The following is a 20,443-nucleotide window of genomic DNA, read 5'->3' as shown; positions in this document are numbered from 1 at the left end:
CTCTTCACTACACTCTGTGCCTTTTGCTGCTAAGTGTGAGTGGTTCAGAGGGAAAGATGGGGAGATGGGAAGGAGGGAGGGAAAGTGATGGAGAAAGAGAGAGAAAGAGAGAGAGAGGAAGGCATGAAGGTCCTTCATTAGCTAAAAAATAAAATAAAATAAAATAATGTTTCAGCGCAGCAAAAAGATCAAAACACCACACAGGGTACCAAGACAATTAGGAGCTAAAACATCTCCAAATCATTTGCAGAGCCTAGACTGTGTGTGTATGTGTGAAGTGTGTGTGTGTGTGTGTGTGTGTGTGTGTGTGTGTGTGAGACACATACAGTTTTATGTAAAACTAATAAATTAGCCTAACTACAGCAGGTTGCCTGGAGGTGAGTAGATAGAGTTGCTTCATTCTTGTTGACCTCATTTGAACTCCTGTTAAAATGCAATAACCGACATGTCATTTACTACACTACCCAGCATACTGTCTGACATATGACAACCAACAGCCATCTAGGTGATATTTGTGACAGACAGTTGTGTGTTTGATGTAGGCCTGATACTCATTCCTAGCAGATACAGCATAGCCAGTAAAACAGGTCTTTAATAGGAAGCCTAACTGACATACTCAAATAGATGATCACACCTAGTTTACAACACTGAGTGAAAGGTCACGTATCACCATCACCCTATACTGCATGAATGTATTTCACTTTGAACAAAGGTGCTAAAATATCTATCTTTTTATGCTCTGCTACAGACCAAACACACACCTCTCTAGGCATCCTGTCTATCAGTTACTGAATGAGGAGAGTCTACTGAGCTCTTCTCCTGGCAATAGACACTTGAATGACACACTGTATTACCCCGTCAATGTGCCACGGTCATTTCAACACACTGTATTTACATTGATATAGTATTCATCTCAGAAGCAGCCCTCACCTCCTCTGGCCTTGTGATCTTTCCTACTACTATGTCTACTACTACTATGTCTACTACTATGTATACTACTACTATGTCTACTACTACTATGTCTACTACTACTACTACTATGTCTACTACTACTACTACTACTATGTCTACTACTACTATGTCTACTACTACTATGTCTACTACTATGTATACTACTACTATGTCTACTACTACTACTACTACTACTACTACTACTACTACTATGTCTACTACTACTATGTCTACTACTACTACTATGTCTACTACTACTACTACTATTATGTCTACTACTACTACTACTACTACTACTAATATGTCTATTACTACTACTACTATGTCTAACTACTATGTCTACTACTATGTCTGCTGTAGAGGCTTCTTAATGACATGACTATGAGCATGTTCACCATGATTAGTACGGAAACACTAGGTAAAATTGTGTCACAGCTTAAACCGTCTACGTGTCCTCTTGACCCTATTCCTACCACCTTTTTTAAGGACATTTTTGAATCTGTGTCTGATGACATACTAGGCATTGTAAATCACTCCCTACTTAAAGGGATATTTCCAGCGGCGCTAAAAACTGCCCTGGTTAGACCCACCCTGAAGAAAAGTAACCTAGATCCTTCTGATCCAAAAAACTGTAGACCAATATCCAATCTCACTTTTCTAAGCAAAATTTTAGAAAAGGCAGCGTATAGACAGCTTCATGAATTCTTAGTCCTAAATAATAGGTATGACCCACTTCAGTCAGGTTTCCGATCATACCACAGCACAGAAACCGCTTTGCTTAAGGTAACTAATGACCTTAGGATAAATGCAGACTCGAAAAAACTCTCAATTCTTGTACTCTTAGACCTAAGTGCAGCCTTTGATACGGTAGACCACTCCATACTTATTGAGAGACTTGAAAACTGGGTTGGCCTCTCAGGTCCGGTCTTAAACTGGTTCAGGACTTACCTGGCTGACCGTGATTACTTTGTAGCCCTTGGTGACCATAAGTCAAAAAATTATAGCACAACCTGTGGAGTTCCCCAGGGGTCCATTTTAGGACCGTTGCTTTTTAGCCTATACATGCTACCCCTCAGTTCTGTTATCAAGAAGCATAGCGTTAACTACCACAGCTATGCTGACGACACTCAGCTTTATATCTCAGTAACTCCCAACGACTACAAGATGATCGACCACCTGATAGACTGTATTGCCGATATTAATATTTGGATGACACAAAACTTTCTCCAACTCAATCAAGAAAAAACAGAGGTATTGATCATTGGCGAGAAAACTGGGAGAGAGAAATTATCTGCACACTTGAAAACACTAGCTCTTAACACTAAGTGTCAGGCCAGGAATCTTGGTGTCATAATTGACCCAGATCTAAATTTTGAAACTCATATTAATAACACTATTAAAACATCCTTCTACCATCTAAGAAACATCACTAAGGTACAATCATTTCTCTCCCAGGCAGACACTGAAAAATTAATGCATGCGTTTGTTACTAGTAGGCTAGATTACTGTAATGCTCTCCTGACAGGTCTCCCCAAAAAAATGATAAATAGACTACAAATGGTTCAAAATGCTGCTGCTCGTGTCCTTACTAGGACCAAACGGAGAGCGCACATCACACCTGTCTTGAGATCACTACACTGGCTCCCTGTCAGTCATAGAATAGACTTTAAGATCCTTTTACTAGTTTATAAATCACTTCACTGTGATGCACCCAATTACATGGTGGACATGCTCATAAGATACACACCAGCTAGACCCCTACGGTCTAGTGGCACGGAACTTTTAATAGTGCCAGAGGCTAGGACAAAGAGATTTGGAGGATCCGCTTTTAGCATATATGCTCCTAGATTGTGGAACACCCTACCTGAGGGCCTGAGGTTGTCTAAAACTCAGGACATTTTTAAGCGTGACCTCAAAACCTACTTATTCAATGTCGCCTTTTGATACTAAGGGAGACATTGGACATTATAGAACTAGGATCACTAGGCCATTACACCATACTCGTGTTTTTGAGATTTGTATTGACAGGAAAATGGACCCAGGTGCTGATGAGGCACTGTCAGCTCCAAATAGCACCTAGAGCAGTACTGGAACCGGTACAAGGGTGTACCAGGACCACCATCAGGTTGTATTGCTGTCATCTTTACTGTCTCTATTGTGTTGTTGCATCATAACTGTGCTTAAGTTTCTCTTTTGGCAGGACCTGTGACCATACTGGATGCAGAACGATGCAAATACAACACAAAATTTATGGACAGTGTGTACGCCGATAATATGCAAGGAATTTTTCCTGGATACATGGTGTACAGGTTTTTGCCCTTGCTTGCTTGCTTTGTGCCGGTGGTCCTGGCCTCCCCTGGACCGCTGGGTACTGGTAAGCAAACTGGCTAGTAGTCGCTCTATTGGTAGAGGGCTGCAAGGGAATTTTTTCCTGGCTACATAGTATACAGGTTTTTTACTTTTACCTGCTCGCGGCTCTGTCAGTATTGATTGATTGATTGACTGATTGACTGAACATTTTCATTGTGTGAAGCGCATTGAGTTACATCTTGTAAGAAATGCGCTATACAAATAAAATTTGATTTGATTTGATTTGATTTAATAATCCAAATAGTCTCTACATTGGGTGAGTCGTAGGTTCCAAACAAACAGTATCCAAAAAAGACAGAGTGATTTATTAACATAAATAACATGTAGGACTAAAATGGCTCCTACATCTACTACTATGTCTACTACTACTACTACTATTATGTCTACTACTATGTCTACTACTATGTCTACTACTACGACTACTACTACTACTACTATGTTTACTACTATGTTTACTACTATGTCTACTACTAGTACTACTATGTCTACTACTACTACTATTATGTCTACTACTATGTCTACTACTATGTCTACTACTACATCTACTACTAGTACTACTATGTCTACTATGTGTACTACACACAAGAACGAAATGCCGGTAGATTCCCACGTTGCTCCCTTTCACACATGTCAGCGATTCCCTGGTTGCGCAATCTACTAGAACTGGAGCGGGACGGGCGCGTGGGACTGCCGTTTTATATTTTAAAATATGATGATAAATACATGTGGGACGGAGGTATGATATGGCAGATGTATGGTGTGTCAACCTATATTACGAGTGCTTACCATCACCAAGTGCGCTCGCCAACTAAAGCACTTCATTACCGTTAATATAAACATACTATACTAGTCCATAAGCACAGTATGGGAGAACTTGGTGATAAGCATAATACCAGTTGACTCAATTAGACATATGCGCTCTGCGCTGCGGGCTATGCGCGATGCAGGACAGCTGAGAGGAGACGGTGCGTGTGCGTGCACTGCCTCTATATCACAAAATGTACATTTGATTAGTAAAAGTAAGCTAGCTAAGTAAGTAATCTAGCTAACTATGATTGGAAACCAGGCATTAGTATAGACAAGACGGACCATCGAATTGCCCTTTATGCAGATGATGTCATCTTGTTCCTTACAGACTTAAACAACTCTATACCTGTACTCCTAGACCTGATTAAAGACTTTGGGGTCTTTTCGGGATATAAAATAAACAACACAAAATCCTCAATCATGATGCTGAAGGAGGAGGAAAGACTCTGTCCTATACATGTCACTCCTTTTCTTAATACAAGAGAAGATTTTACCTACCTTGGTATTCACATTACACCAGAGATTGACCACATAGTCTCAATTAATTATGACCCTATCATGGACTCCATAACAAAATCGATAGATAGGTGGTCATCCTTACCTATATCCCTGATTGGTCGGATCAATATTCTAAAAATGAATGTTCTGCCAAAGCTGTTGTATCTATTTCAGAATATTCCTTTGCCACCTCCAACATCGCTCTTTACAAAGCTTAAAAGAATGTTCACTTCTTTCATATGGACTGATAGACGCCCCAGAGTTCGCTTATCCTTACTGTACCTTCCATATGACAGAGGAGGTCTCCACCTGCCTAATATCCAGTGGTACTACTGGGCTGCTCAGCTTCGCTCTACTATGTATTACTTTAGTTCTGACTACATCCCTTCGTGGCTAGATATTGAGATGTCCTCTGTTACCCCGAAACTACCCCTTAATCTATTTATTTACTCAGCGGATATTAAGAAACTGAGAAAACAAACAAACAATCCCTTTGTTCTTAACACAATTAAAGTCTGGTATGATGTGCGGAAATTTCTTGGTGAAACACAATCTCCGTCAGGTTTCACTCCTATTTGGGGAAATCAAAGTTTCACTCCAGGGAGAGAAGATTCGGGTTTCCAAATATGGGCCAGTAAGGGCTTAAGGAAAGTACAAGATTTGTATAAAGAAAGTACTTTCATGTCATTTGAACAACTTATTGCTAACACTTTTTTAAATATTTGCAGCTAAGGAGCTTCCTCTCAACTGCCCAGAATGATTATTTAAAAGAACCCCCACTGTCCACTTTAGAAAGAACCATATCGTCCAATTGTAACGGTAGGGGAAGAATATCCGCTATATATATCATGCTAGAGACTGGCTCATCAGACTCGTCCATAGACAAACTAAATGCTTGGAGGGAAGAATTTCAGGAGGATATCACTTTGGACGAATGGAGTAGTATATGCACAAAGGCTCAGACACAGACTGTGAACACACGACTAAAGCTATTACAATACAACTGGCTGATGCAAACGTATGTGACCCCTGTTAAATTAAATAAGTTTAATAACAATAATCCAGATGTATGTTTTAAGTGTAATACATGTAAAGGTACTTTATCCCACTGTCTCTGGGACTGCGAAAAGATCAAAGATTTTTGGAAGGAGGTATCTCAAATGATATTCCAGATAACATCGGTCTCCTTACCTCTCACTCCTAAAGTGTTTATCCTGGGGTTGTACCCAACTCATCTTCGTCTACAGCAATATCAACAAACACTCATAAATATGAGCCTGTTGCAAGCAAAACGGTTAATAGCTTTGGCTTGGAAAAATGTGAACAGGCCCAGTATTGCCCGATGGCTTAGGGAAATGTCATCCTCTTTAACAATGGAAAGGATGACATACATGATTAAAGGTAAACAAGACTCCTTTAAAAATATATGGTGACCATTTTTGGAATATGTCCAGCAAAATGATGTGGGGAACTTATTAGCTAACGAGGGGAATTCTGGGTGATACAGAGAGCTCTATGGACATTTTCACTTCTGACAAGGCGCTCTACTTGTATCACAATCAACCTATGCCCTATCTTTACTTATCAAAATATTGTAAACATGTATTTTGTTTGTCTTGCCCTCTGGTAGCACCTGTGTGTGTTTTTTTGTTTTGTTTGTTTATTTGGTGCTTTCTTTTCTTTCTTTTTTTGTGTTTTTGTTTTTTGTTCTGTTTCGTTTGGTTTTGTTTGTTGCTGTTTTGTTTTGTTGCTGTTTTTGTTTTATTTGGTTTTTCTGTGTTTTTTTGTTTGTTTTGTTTTGTTTTTCCCAGATTGTGATGTGGGTATTAATGTGTGTATGTCTTTCTTGTTGTATTGTCCTAATCTCAAGAAAAATAATAAACAATATTTGAGGAACTATGATTGGAAACAAAGGTGACAGGGTTTCATTAAAAGGTCCCCATCTCGGCAATTGTGAAAGCTCGCAATCGAGCCAAACAAGTCTTGTGCAAAAAAATGTTTTCCGGTTTTTGGCATAGGACGAAAATTGAAGCGATGAAGAACCCACTCGATATCATATCCAACAGTTTTACATTCACTAAATACCTACAGTTAGTTATCAAAGTCAGGTGGGGGATATTAGTGTGGCAGTGTGTGTAGCCATGCCCATCCCAGCTGTATGTTAAGGAGCCATGTGTGTGGAGCTGTTTGTTGACAAGTTTACAAGATGGATGCTGAAGCTCTCGCTAATGCTATCAACAGAATTTCATAAGCAGGCAGAAATATCGACAGTAGGCAATTAATGAACTCCTTAATATTGGACTATACATAATGAAAACTCCGAACGGGAACTCCGAACTCCGAATCTGACGATGACGAAGAAGACAACGGAATGTCAGACATTGAACTGCCACTATTCATGCACAGTCGTCTGCAGACAGACCTTCTGCTGTGTTCTTGGGTAAGTTTTAGTGAGTTACATGTGTTGTTTACTAGGATTTTGTGTTGTTTACTTAGGATAGCCAAACAGTTATTTGTTGTTTTGTGAGTAAGATAGCGCATTTGTTAGCATCAGTTTTCAAACCACTGAAACTGTGCTCACCACAATCATGCCACCCCTCTACAAAACGAATAGGAGATGGTGCGAGGAAGAAATAGGTTGTCAAAGATAAAACATAATGAATAAATACATCTGTTGCAGACCTACTAAACATGCAACATACTGTAATATGTTTCATGCATCATTTTAGTGTGTTTGTGTGTACCAGCTAGCCAAACAAGTGTTAGCTTGTTAGCTAGCTAGGTAGCTGTGGTATTCTGTAGTAATAAAGTAGTTAGTAAAAGAATGAGACCGGGAGACACGCTGCTGCTGTTCAATTCGCCATTTATTCAACTCCCGTTCTTCACCTCCGGAAGTGCATACATCACTTCCGTCACTGCATACTTCACTTGCATACTAGCGCCCACTGGCGGTATAAACAGGACACAACATTTCCCCCTTTCTTAAAGGGATTACAGTCCTCAACGAATGCAATATTCTGTAGACTGGTGTCAGTACAATTGAAATAAAATGAAAACGAAGGAAATGAAAATGAATGAATCAGCATAATGAATAACAACAATAAACAGTTTATGACAGTGAAACATGAAATGAACATTCACTTTTGTCATTGCATTGTAGGACCTTTTTGTACTAAATTAGAACTGTGTTCTATCCTACCCTTTTTGTACGTTCTCTACGGCACAAAGTCTACCAGCCACCTAGGTGGGTTTCTGACTCTCAGGTTCCTTCTTGGACCTGGTTCATTAAACACATTCTCTGTCTCGGGCCCCATGAACTCCTCTAGCTCAATCTCCTTTTCACCACTGGTGCCAGACAGAGCATCCTTGGGGAAGCGTGTAAGCTTGGATGCATTCCATTTTCGACCATCACTGAGCAGGTATGTATTCTGTCCTGCTTTACTAACTACTGTCAGCGGTTCTGTGAATCTTGATGATCCCTTTTTTACATGCTCCGGTCTGCGGACACGTACGGTGTCATTCACTTGGAACATGGGCACTTTCGCTCCCCTCATTCTGTCTGTGTACTCCTTACTCTCCTGTTGCTTGCGTCTCACTGTCTCCTGCACTTTCTCATGTGACTTAATTTGTTGTGAGACAGGGAGGACATTTAGTTTTGTACGCATCTTTCTGTTCCTCAGCAACTCAAAGGGAGTAGCTCCTGTAGTAGCATGCGGCGTAGCGCGATAGTTCAGTAAGAACTCTGTTACTACATGTTTCCATGGCTTGTGCATTCTCTCAGCCGTCTGAATACACTCTTTGAGAACTCGATTAAATCTCTCAATAGCCCCGTTGGCTCTTGGATAATAAACACTGGAACGCAGGTGCTTTATCTCTCTCTCTCCCAGAAAGCTTGCAAAAGCATGGGAGGTAAACTGACATCCGTTGTCAGAGACCAGGAAGGAAGGGTTACCTTCACGACTAAACACTGTAGTCAAGAAGCTAATAACCGCCTCTGTAGTTACAGTAGAGACAAACGCCACCTCTGGCCACTTACTGTAATAGTCTGTGAGTGTAATAGCATAACGGCAGTCCCATGTCGCACAGTCAAAGGGACCAACAATGTCAATGGCCACCTTCTCCCATGGTCCACCTGGCAGTTCCACTGGGGTAAGTGGTGCAGGCGCAGTTTTGGCTGTTTTGTCATTGTATTGACAGGGTACACATGAGCCTACTAATGTCTGGACACATCTGTCCATTTGCGGCCACCAATATAGCTCTCGTAGTCTCTGTTTAGTACGCACTATTCCCTGATGCGCTTCATGAGCTAAATTTACAACTTTAGACCGTAGTGTAGTAGGAACCACCACACGGTCGGGGCCTCTCATGACAAGTAGTTCATCCACAGCCAGTTCATCTCTCACTCTAAAATATGGAGCAAGTTCCTTTGTCACATTCTTACTGCATTTTGGCCAACCTTTCTGTATCTGCTGTCTCAGTTGAATCAGTTCAGGACAGGCCTCACAGGCAGCAGTGAACTCGGTCACAGATATGGCATGTGAGGAACCTGTGAACACAGTAGCCACCATGTCTGGCTCCTCCTCCACCTCTCCTGTCGAAGGCAGAGGGAGTCTGGACAAGCAGTCAGCAGTCACATTACGTTTCCCTGGATGGTAAGTGACATCATAAGTAAAGCATAGTAGACGTGCAGACCATCTCGCTATTCTCAGACCTGCGCGACCCGTACCCCTGGAAGTGAGTAGGGTTGTCAACGCTTGGTGGTCTGTGCGTAGGACAAAACGATGTCCCCACAGGTAGGTTCTCCACCTTTCCACCGCCCAAACGCATGCCAGCGCCTCACGCTCGACGGTAGAGTACTTTCTCTCTGCAGGAGAAAGTGTCCTGGACGCAAAAGCTATGGTTCTCTCTGTATTGTCTGGGTGAATCTGGCTCATTACAGCCCCCAATCCATAGTTAGAAGCATCGGTAGTGACATAAGTAGGTAACTCAGGATCATATAATGCTAAGGTAGGACTCTCAGTAATCAGTCTCTTAACCTCAGTAAAACTGGACTCTGCATCCGCTGTCCATTCAAACTTAGTGTCAGTAGATTCCCTGAGTGTAGCACGTAGCGGTTCCACCACAGTAGAGAAGTCAGGTATGAATTTACTATACCACGATGCAAGTCCTAGGAAGGACCGCAGGGAGGATGTGTCGTGCGGGGCAGGCGCGTTCGCCACAGCACTGACCCCGTCTTGGTCAGGATGAAGACCATCTTTGGACACAGTGTGGCCCAGGAAGCGCAGAGCTTTCTGGTTGAACTTACACTTGTGCATGTTCAGTTTAAGTCCCACTTCATTTAGAGCATGTAGCACTCTCCGTAGGCTGACATCGTGATCCTGCTGTGTGATGCCGTAGCAAATCACATCATCCAGGTAGGCCTGTACGCCTGGCAGGCCTGTCAGTACAGTCGACATCATTTTCTGAAAAGCTGAAGGAGCAGAAGCGAGGCCAAATGGCACTCGGCAGAAACGAAAGAGACCCTCATGCGTGATAAACGCAGTTAAATCACGGCTATCTGGATGCAATGGCAACTGGTGATAAGCAGAGGCTAAGTCTATAGTAGAAAAGACTGTGGCTCCACGGAGCTCAGCGAACAGTTCATCCATGTGCGGTAAGGGATGACAGTCACTGATGATTGCCTTATTAGGTTCTCTGAGGTCAACACACAGGCGAGGCTTTCCTCCCCCCTTTCTCTGGGTCACAACTATAGGGGAAACCCATGGAGATGCGTCTATACGTTCTATAACGCCTTTTTCCTGTAGATCTGCGAGCTCATCGGTCACAGCCTGCCTCACTGAGAACGGAAGCCTCCTCAGTTTCTGCTGTACTGGCACAGCATCTGGTTTAACCTGTATTTTGTGCATAAAACCTTTTGCACACCCTAACTCCTGTACTAGAACCTCTGGTTCGGTCTGTGGAGTGGTACTCTGTACAGTAGGTGCTCGGTGCACAGTAGGAGAGCTAGCAGGGCTAACAGTAATAATTTTGTTACCCTCAATGCACATCTGCAATGCTACAAATAAATCTAGTCCCAGCAATGCATTTCCTGATTCAACCACTATCAATGAACCTGTAACTGAATGTCCATTATGAACAACTGTAGCATGCATGCAACCTTTAACAGGAATTTTCTCTCTGGAGTAAGTAAGCAGATTCACTGTAGGCTCAGCAAGGACACATGTATGGAAAAGTGTCTGGTAAGTACTCTCTGGAATAATAGAAACAGATGAGCCTGTATCCACTATCAGCTCAACATCATGGGAATGATAATTTGCATCAACTCGTACAGTACACATAATTTTATCATTCACGACGGCCCCCTGCATGTAAAGCACAGTAACGTCATTCACCATTACCTCACGCACCTCTTTTTGAGCCGATCTACACACCTTGGAAAAATGTCCAACTTTTCCGCATGTATTGCAAGTCACCTTAACCGCTGGGCATGTAGGCTTGTTAGCTAAGTGTCCTGTGGATCCGCATCGGAAGCAGGCGCGCTGATTCCCAGTTGTAGCTGGCTGGCTGTAGACCGTGGCATGTGCAGTCGTCGTCGGATCTTTCTTCTTGCCCTTGTCGAACCTCCTCCTCGTCGGCTGTTTCTCGATGGCTCTCACCGAAGCTGTAGCTCCAGAGAGAACGTTGGAGTTCCGTAGTCCAGCCTCGATTTGTAAGGCCATTGAAGTAGCTTTGTCCAGAGACAAGTCCGATTCAAGCAAAAGTCTGTCTCGTATGCGTGTATTAGCAACACGCTCAATCAGTTGATCACGAATCATTTGTTCCTCCATGGCGCCAAATTCACAAGCTGCAGCTAGCTCGCGTAATGAAGCAAGGAACTGATTAACCGTCTCGTCAGGACCCTGAGCTCTCTGTCGAAATTTGTGACGTTCAGCAATCACATTCACCTTAGGAACAAAGTACTTTTTCAGTCCATCCACGGCAGAAGTGTAGGTAACACCCGTATCCTTTAGAGTGTAGAACAGTCTTTGTCCTTCGGTCCCAAGTGCATGGAGAAGAATCGCGCGCTTTCTTTCCTCCGGCCATTGTTCTCCGGTAGCATCAATTACGAGCATGTAATTTTCAAACATTCTCAACCAAGTAGGAAAAGAAATAGCAGGTTCGCCTGGCACAGGCATGAACGGTGTAGGTAAGGGTACGGAAATAGCCATCCTCGTCGCCAAAAATGTGGTATTCTGTAGTAATAAAGTAGTTAGTAAAAGAATGAGACCGGGAGACACGCTGCTGCTGTTCAATTCGCCATTTATTCAACTCCCGTTCTTCACCTCCGGAAGTGCATACATCACTTCCGTCACTGCATACTTCACTTGCATACTAGCGCCCACTGGCGGTATAAACAGGACACAACAGTAGCTTTGTCAGAGATATAATAGATTATAGAAAAAGTAAATGCTTTTGTAATGACATTTTGTAATGTTGTGTGGAATCAAAAATAATTATGAATTCATTGATATCTAGATTTGCTGTAGAATAATACTGTGAATTGAAATTATTTCACTAGCCTACTTCTTACAATACAAGTACAGTACACTGAGAGTCTATGGAAAACCTACACTAGAGAGGTGTCCACACTTCTGACCTGAAATTTGTGTTACAGAATGACGAGGTGAGAGGTTCTGAGAGATGACACCTTGATGTGAGTCTCCAGCACTTCAGCTATTTGTCAATGTCATTGTATAAGCAATTCTATTTTTATGAAGATAGTAGTAGGCTATTTCGTAAAAGTGGTGTTGGTAACAGTGGGCAATGATGTTAAATGTACTTCTTTTTGTCTTCTTTTTTTATTACAGCTTTGATGCCCAGATGGGATGGGAAGGAACTACACCGAAGTCCCACTAGATGCTTTATGGACTATAATCAGGGGTGCACATAACTGGTGCGCCAGTACGCATGCGTCGCCAAAATGCATGCTGCGCGGCAGATCAGCCGCATGAAGGCGCTTTTGCGCACCAACAGCTGGAACCGCTGGGAGAGGAATTTACTTCCTCAAAATCCAATTGCTGACTGCTGACTGCTGCATCACTGCAAGCCCCACTAAGTAACTATTTGCCGTCCCCTCAGCCGAAGGCCCGACGAGTAATCCATCACAACAGTCGACCGACGACGACCATGGCGACTCCCCTCACGAAAACATTCGGAAAGTATCGTAACTCGTACTTTCATTCCGCGTTTCGCGTATCGCACGGTTATCACGCCGCCACGTGAAAATTCAGTCCCGAACGACTCGTCGCTAAAAGGAAAAACAACACCAAGGGACTTCACGTTTCTTTTCTCTGAAGCTTTCAAACGTTCAGACGTTTGTTTTACAGCTTCATTATCGCACCTAGACCCCTGACCCAGGGAATATGGTTGGGAATTCTATTAGAAAAAAGAAAAAAAAAAGACTTTGTTGCACAATCAAAATAATGAGCTATTTAAAGTGATAGCCTACAACAGGGGTGCCCAGGTCGATCGCAAAGGTAGTATGGGTAGATCGCATGGCATTGAACAAAACCCAAAAGGAGAAAAAAAAGAAAGAAAAAAAAGTTCGCCTATCATCCATCCTCACTATGGCTTTTGCCACTTGATTGACGTACAGGTAAGCCAGTCTGAGATCTGATCTTTTCACCTAACACACGGTTCACCACGCATTCGCAGTCAACAGCGGCAACTACAAATTACCGGCGAGACTAATTAACTAGTTAGCCTTCCAATTTCTACTATTTACTATATAATACTAAAGAAAGGGTATACAAATGAGTTGGGAAGCTGGACCATGTAAGAAACCAATAACGTACAACTTCCATCCAGAATGGGAGGAGGACTTTTTTACACGATGTGATATTGGAAGTGCGTCTGTCTGATCTGCAAATCTACGATGGCTGTTTCGAAGAAGGGAAATGTGGCAAAAGAGCGAAAACGTACGGCTGCAACGATAGCTTCTTATCGCGTCAGTTACGTTCTTGTTAACACGAGAAGTCATTCAAAGACGGCGAAATTGTGAAAAAAGCGTTTCTCGAGGCTGCAGATTGCCTTTTCGATGACAGATCCACAATAGCTGATGACACCTTGCAAGCCTGCCTACACCTTGCAACCAGCTCCTACAGCCCTGACTACTAGAAACTAGCTGCCTCCTCCCAGTGCCAGATCTCCCACTAAGGTAGAGAAATGCATTTATTTCCTCCTTTCAAACTAGGGAACTACCTGTTTTGTATCTGGTTTACTTTTCTGTTTGTTGGATCAGTAGTTGGCTATGGTACTGCAGACTGGCTGTCAGTGTGTGAGTGAGAGAAAGTGTGTGTGTGTGTGTGTGTGTGTGTAAGAGAGAGAGAGAGAGAGAGAGAGAGAGAGAGAGAGAGAGAGAGAGAGAGAGAGAGAGAGAGAGAGAGAGAGAGGGGGAGAGAGAGAGAGAGAGAGGGGGGTAGAGAGAGAGAGAGAGGGAGGGTTTGTGCTATGGCTCCCTATGCAGACTGGCAAGTGTGTGTGTGTGTGTGTGTGTGTGTGTGTGTGTGTGTGTGTGTGTGTGTGTGTGTGAGTGAGTGAGAATAGCAAAGAGGGAGGGTTTGTGATGGTCTTCTCCTGTGTGGCTGTGTGACAGAGAGAGAGAGAAAGTGTATTGTGAGTTTACTATGCAGGCTGGGAACTGTGTGTGTTTGTGTGCGTGTTTGCGTGTACGTTTGCGATGTTTAAACTAGACTGGTAGATCTTGGCAGACTGGCTACTTGAAAAGTAGATCTTGGTTAAAAAAAGTGTGGGCACCCCTGGCCTACAACATCCTCTACCATGGTTGAAATTGAAGACAGTGATAACAGCAGTCAAGAGAGCAGTGATGATGATGATTAAGCTTGTAGCATAAATAAATGCTTAGGCTGTAACTTTTTGTTGAAAAGTTGATTTCAGTGTTTACAGAACAGAGCAGTGCTTAAAGAGATGTCCGTTTATTTCAGTGTGTTTAAAGAACAGACATTCAGTTAGTGCTTAAAGAGATGTCAGTTGATTTCATTGTGTTTAAAGGAGTCTGACAGACTTTCATGCTTAAAGAGCAGTCATTTGATTTTGCATTTTTCTTTTCTTTTGCACACAATAATTTGTTTGTTCATCTTTATTTATGAATAAATGTCGTTTAGCTAATATAAGTTATCCATGTATCCCTTTTTTATCCATCCTGTGGGACGGGTCGTGACTCGCGAGCTCGGGGAGCACCAAGCAGCATCCCTAGGTGCTCCTCTGAGCACTGGCCCCAAAAAGTTATGTGGCCCCTGACTATAATGATAAATGCATATACACGGACACAACATTATACTTTTTTACCATTCTATTATTGTATTGCTCAATTGTATCTTGCCACATTTTTTTACATTGCCATGAATTTTACTCTCTTGTACTTGTAATGGAATGTAATAAACTTTTGGCACACATGGCAATAAAAAAATCATGAATCTTGAATTATTATTATTATTATTATTATTATTATTATTTTGCAATTTAAACATGTCAACAAGTTTGTTACCTGAGGGTTAGCTGACAACCCCACTGACAGATGACAGGTAGATAATGACAGGTAGTGTAATGGGGGAGTGGTTGTCTTGAGGGTGTGGTTGTCTTGAGGGAGTGATTAGGGTGGAGTTAGCCAGCTATTGTTCCCACCCATTACCTCTGAAAAACGTCTCTGAAGACTTTGAGGCTGGATATCTCAGTACGGTGGTTCAAGGGGTATCAACATTCAAATATCCATGACTTCTTCAACTTGTTTCAGATTTCAATGTATGACACATCATTTTAAAGCGTAGAATCTACCCTTTCATAATCTGGAAAAAACTGAAAAATTATTTTGCCCTACTTGCAGACTTTTTAACCATGCCCTGTCACAAAGTACTATCCAGTTAGAATTATAGAAGATCTAGTTGTGTTTTCCTGCTGGTCTCGCAGCCTGGGTTTGAACAGACTTTGGGATCAACTACAACATCTCCATAGGCTACATTAGAACTTTGCATCCTTTGAAAAAAGTAAGTAGTGTCCAGTTGTGGAATTATATTTAGCAGTAGCCATATTGCGGCAGTTCTTATGCGCTCTGTCCTGCTGGTTGCACGATGCAGGACAGCTGTGAAAGGAGACTGACCAGGCAATAATCAGGGTCCATTCAGACATGCAGCGACCCTGTAAACTGCATGGAATTATACATGGTCTCGACCAGGGTAATTGCCAGAGCGGATTTCCCTAGTCTGTCCCATTCACACTTACGTCAACCCTGGAAATTGCATGGAATCTACTGGGAAGGCTCGTATGTGTGAAAGGGGCTCAAGTCTACTACTACTACTATGTCTACTACTACGTCTACTACTATGTCTACTACTACTACTACTACTACTATGTCTACTACTATGTCTACTATTAGTACTATTATGTCTACTACTATGTCTGCTACTATGTCTACTACTATGTCTACTACTATGTCTACTACTATGTCTACTACTACTACTACTACTATGTCTACTACTACTACTACTACTACTACTACTACTACTACTACTACTATGTCTACTACTATGTCTACTACTATGTCTACTACTACTACTACTACTACTATGTCTACTACTACTACTATGTCTACTACTATGTCTACTACTACTACTACTATGTCTACTACTACTATGTCTACTACTATGTCTACTACTACTATGTCTACTACTATGTCTACTACTACTACTACTACTACTACTATGTCTACTACTATGTCTACTACTATGTCTACTACTATGTCTACTACTATGTCTACTACTACTATGTCTACTACTATGTCTACTACTACTATGTCTACTACTATGTCTACTACTACTATGTCTACTACTATGTCTACTACTACTATGTCTACTACTATGTCTACTACTAGTACTACTACGAGCATGCTGCTGATGCAACAGATCGCTGGAGACGAGGCTGAGGCAACATCTTGGCTCAGAGCTGCAACACTGGGCTGGCTACACTCTGAAGAGCATGTGGGAATGAGCCACTCTAATGTTTTTACTCAGACTGAGAGAAAAATAGAGACAGAGAGAGAGAGAGAGAGAGGGAGGGAGGGCGAGAGGGAGAGAGAGAGAGGGAGGGGGGGAGGGAGGGAGAGAGAGGTCTTAGAGGGGAAAAAGGCAGTGTGTCAGTCACGTTAACCTGCTTTCAATAACAAAGCAGCACTGGCTGGTTTCCAGCAGTATGCCAGCAATGTGTGTGTGTGTGTGTGTGTGTGTGTGTGTGTGTGTGTGTGTGTGTGTGTGTGTCTGTGTATGTGTGTGCCTCATGTTAATAATAGAGCAAAGGGGTGTTCAGTTCAGCGTGCATAGAGACGAACCTCACAGAGTGATTATAAACTATTAATAAACACTGTTGTATTGATTGATGTTAATATCACAGAATGCAATTTGTTTACATATCCTATGTCTACAGGTCCATGTCATAAACCATTTATAAACACACATTTAGTTACCAGTAATAATAAGATAATAAGCAGTACTTAAAGACCTTCAAATGATGTTCTACTATGTGCTTACTAGCCCTTGGAGTGACACTGTCATGTCTGGTTTGTCTTTGTGCTGAGGTTGTCCTGTCTGCCTATGAGGGACTCCTGAAGAATTACACTTTTGACTTCATATTACTGCTCTGAAAAAAGCTTTCCTCTGTAAGCACAGTCCCTGCTCACACACACACACACACACACACACACACACACACACACACACACACACACACACACACACACACTCTAACTCCTACCCTAGCAACAGGACTGTGATTGCCGCCTGAATCCCAAAGACTCTCAGTGGAGAAGGAAAACTTCACCTGAGGGACTATCCACCCCTAACACACCAAATCATCTAGGTGTTTACATCCTAACACACCAAACCATCTAGGTGTTTACATCCTAACACACCAAACCATCTAGGTGTTTACATCCTAACACACCAAACCATCTAGGTGTTTACATCCTAACACACCAAACCATCTAGGTGTTTACATCCTAACACACCAAACCATCTAGGTGTTTACATCCTAACACACCAAACCATCTAGGTGTTTACATCCTAACACACCAAACCATCTAGGTGTTTACATCCTAACACACCAAACCATCTAGGTGTTTACATCCTAACACACCAAACCATCTAGGTGTTCACATCCTAACACACCAAACCATCTAGGTGTTTACATCCTAACACACCAAACCATCTAGGTGTTTACATCCTAACACACCAAACCATCTAGGTGTTTACATCCTAACACACCAAACCATCTAGGTGTTTACATCCTCACTGCATCACAGATTGGTTCTTCTTACTCCTGATGCTTTAATTGGAGAAAAAAAAACGTTCACTGATTCAGTCTCATTTGAGACTTGTGAGTTTTTGTCATGTGGGCAAAGCATTATTACAAAAATCCTGGGTTATTTCTCTGAACTCTGATGTCAGTCAAACTAATAATATCACATAAAGCAGATTTGCAGTGCTAACTCCACACACTTCAAAGCCTCCGCACAGACTGTAGACTGGGTTAGGAGAAGTATCTCACGGTTTTGTGCTATTAAGATAAAACATAAAAAAAACGTGCTTCCTTCCTGGGTTAGGGTTATGTATGAGAGTGTGAGTGTGTGAGCGTTTGTGTATTTCTCTGAAGTCATGTGCATTTTTATCTTCATTCATAGAGCGCACCTTTCCTGTCTCTGCTCTGAGCACTGAACTTCACAGAGTCAAACACACGCAGACTAAACACATCATCAAGCGAAACAGCAAGTACTATAAACACTAGACCTGCTAATAATAGGCTACTATTACCCAGCCAGACAATGTAGGACTAACACTGTTCTGAGCCCAATCAAACTGGACATTACAGACGCACAAACAAGAACTACTACCGTACCCAGCACTGCCCAGACTAGCACGGTGCACAACGCAGACATTAATAACACTGCCATCCTCTCCTCACGCAGGGTAACAGCAGGTGCAGCAACGCTATTGCTAGAAACAGAGTGTAAAAGAAGAAAGAAAAGTACACACAGGGACCACCACCGTCTAAAAAGGCTGAAGGAAAAAAAGAAAGAAAGAGGGGACTCTCTGTTACCGTGGAAACTGTCTTCTTTGTCACTGGTTTGGCTACGTCCTTGCACCCCACCTGTAAAACACAACCAAAACACACACACACGCACACGCACACGCACACACACACACACACACACACACACACACACACACACACACGGGTACTTAGTGATTTAGAGGTTACACAGTACACAAATACAGCTTTGAAAATACCACACACCTCACAACCAAAACACAAGACAACAGCACAACCCAGCAGGTATAATCCCCTGGTCGGCTACTGTACTTGAGTGCGTCTGGATCTAGACAATAGACACCAGGGCAGAGGCTTAGGCAGGCTTTTACCTTCTCTGTCCTCACAGGCAGACCCTCTAGTTTGGGCAGCATATCCCTACAAAGTACCGGTGGCCATCTTGCTTTGCTTCCTTCAGCTTCATAAAGACTATCTGGCTACAGTAGCAGAGCAGGGCAGCTCCCTGTATCATGACCCGAGTGGCTGTGAGTCGCCGTAGCAAACTGCTGCTGCCGCAGACGTGCACACACAAACACACACACACACACACACACACACACACACACACACACACACACACACACACGACATGCCTCTCGTAGATGCAGACAGAGCTTCGTCAGCCAATGGTGTGGGGACCTTAGCGGCTTGTAAATGATCTTCCATGCCTAGACCCTCCTAAACAAAGGATCCCCTATGTGGGCTCTTTACACTCAGGGGATGCATGCAAGCTGTGGACTGGACCACAACACACACCACGGACCGGAGCTGAGCTGAGCTGAAGAGACCAGACAAGCCACTGAGTTCACGAGGAGATATTAACCCATTAAATACCAACCTTACACAGCGGGTGCACTTTTTATATCAAGGTATATAAACTGCTTATTAAGCATTATAAAAGTTGATAACCATTATTCTCAAATATGATTTCATTTTTGTATTATGTATTTATTATTATGATTAATTAATTTACATTTTTTATTATTATTATTATTATTATTATTATTATTATGTATTAATGAACAGAATGTATTCATCCATATTATGCATGCTATTTATTTACATGAGTGAATACGTGTTTATGTAACAATAGAGTACAATAATCATACTCATCATAATCATAATAATACAATTAATTCTGAACAGCCCATATTACTTGGTTTGATGATTAACAAACCATGCCATGATAATCATCACTGTTAACTAGAGAGTCTGTATAGCTAATATCAACTCTGACCACAGCTGCAGACTTTGAAAGTGTGATACACAAAACCGTGTGTGTGTCTGGATGCATGTGTGTGTCTGCATGCATGTGTGTGTCTGCCTGCATGTGTGTGTGTGTAGTGGGATGAAATGACAGTACGCACAGAGACCCTTCCCTCTCTTCTGTCTTCTCTCAGAGCCTTCCCTCTCTTCTGTCTTCTCTCAGAGCCTTCCCTCTCTTCTGTCAGCTCCTGCTGTCTAAAGACAACCATGTGGTGGAGGGACAGAGGTCACACCAGGACAAGGGAACAAACTAAAGTCCTGGCACTCTTTCTTTGTAACTCTCCCCCAACCAGCCCCAGGTGTGTGTGTGTGTGTGTGTGTGTGTGTGTGTGTGTTTGTTTGTGTCTGTCAGTCTGTGTGTGTGTGTGTGTGTGTGTGTGTGTGTGTTTGTTTGTGTGTGTGTGTGTGTGTGTGTGTA

At 42.4% G+C, this 20,443-nt stretch overlaps 1 protein-coding gene across 1 annotated transcript in view; it reads right to left on the bottom strand.

Annotated features, from left to right (window-relative positions):
• Window positions 1–20,443, bottom strand: part of tet1 (tet methylcytosine dioxygenase 1) — a gene marked incomplete at both ends in the record, with an annotated part of 70,619 nt that overhangs the window by 18,057 nt on the left and 32,119 nt on the right. The gene's annotated exons all lie outside the window — the stretch shown is intronic.

This window comes from Nansenia antarctica (assembly GCF_963989245.1).
Source record: "Nansenia antarctica genome assembly, chromosome: 1".
NCBI lineage: Eukaryota > Metazoa > Chordata > Actinopteri > Argentiniformes > Microstomatidae > Nansenia > Nansenia antarctica.
This window is presented reverse-complemented; position numbering and strand designations above follow the sequence as displayed.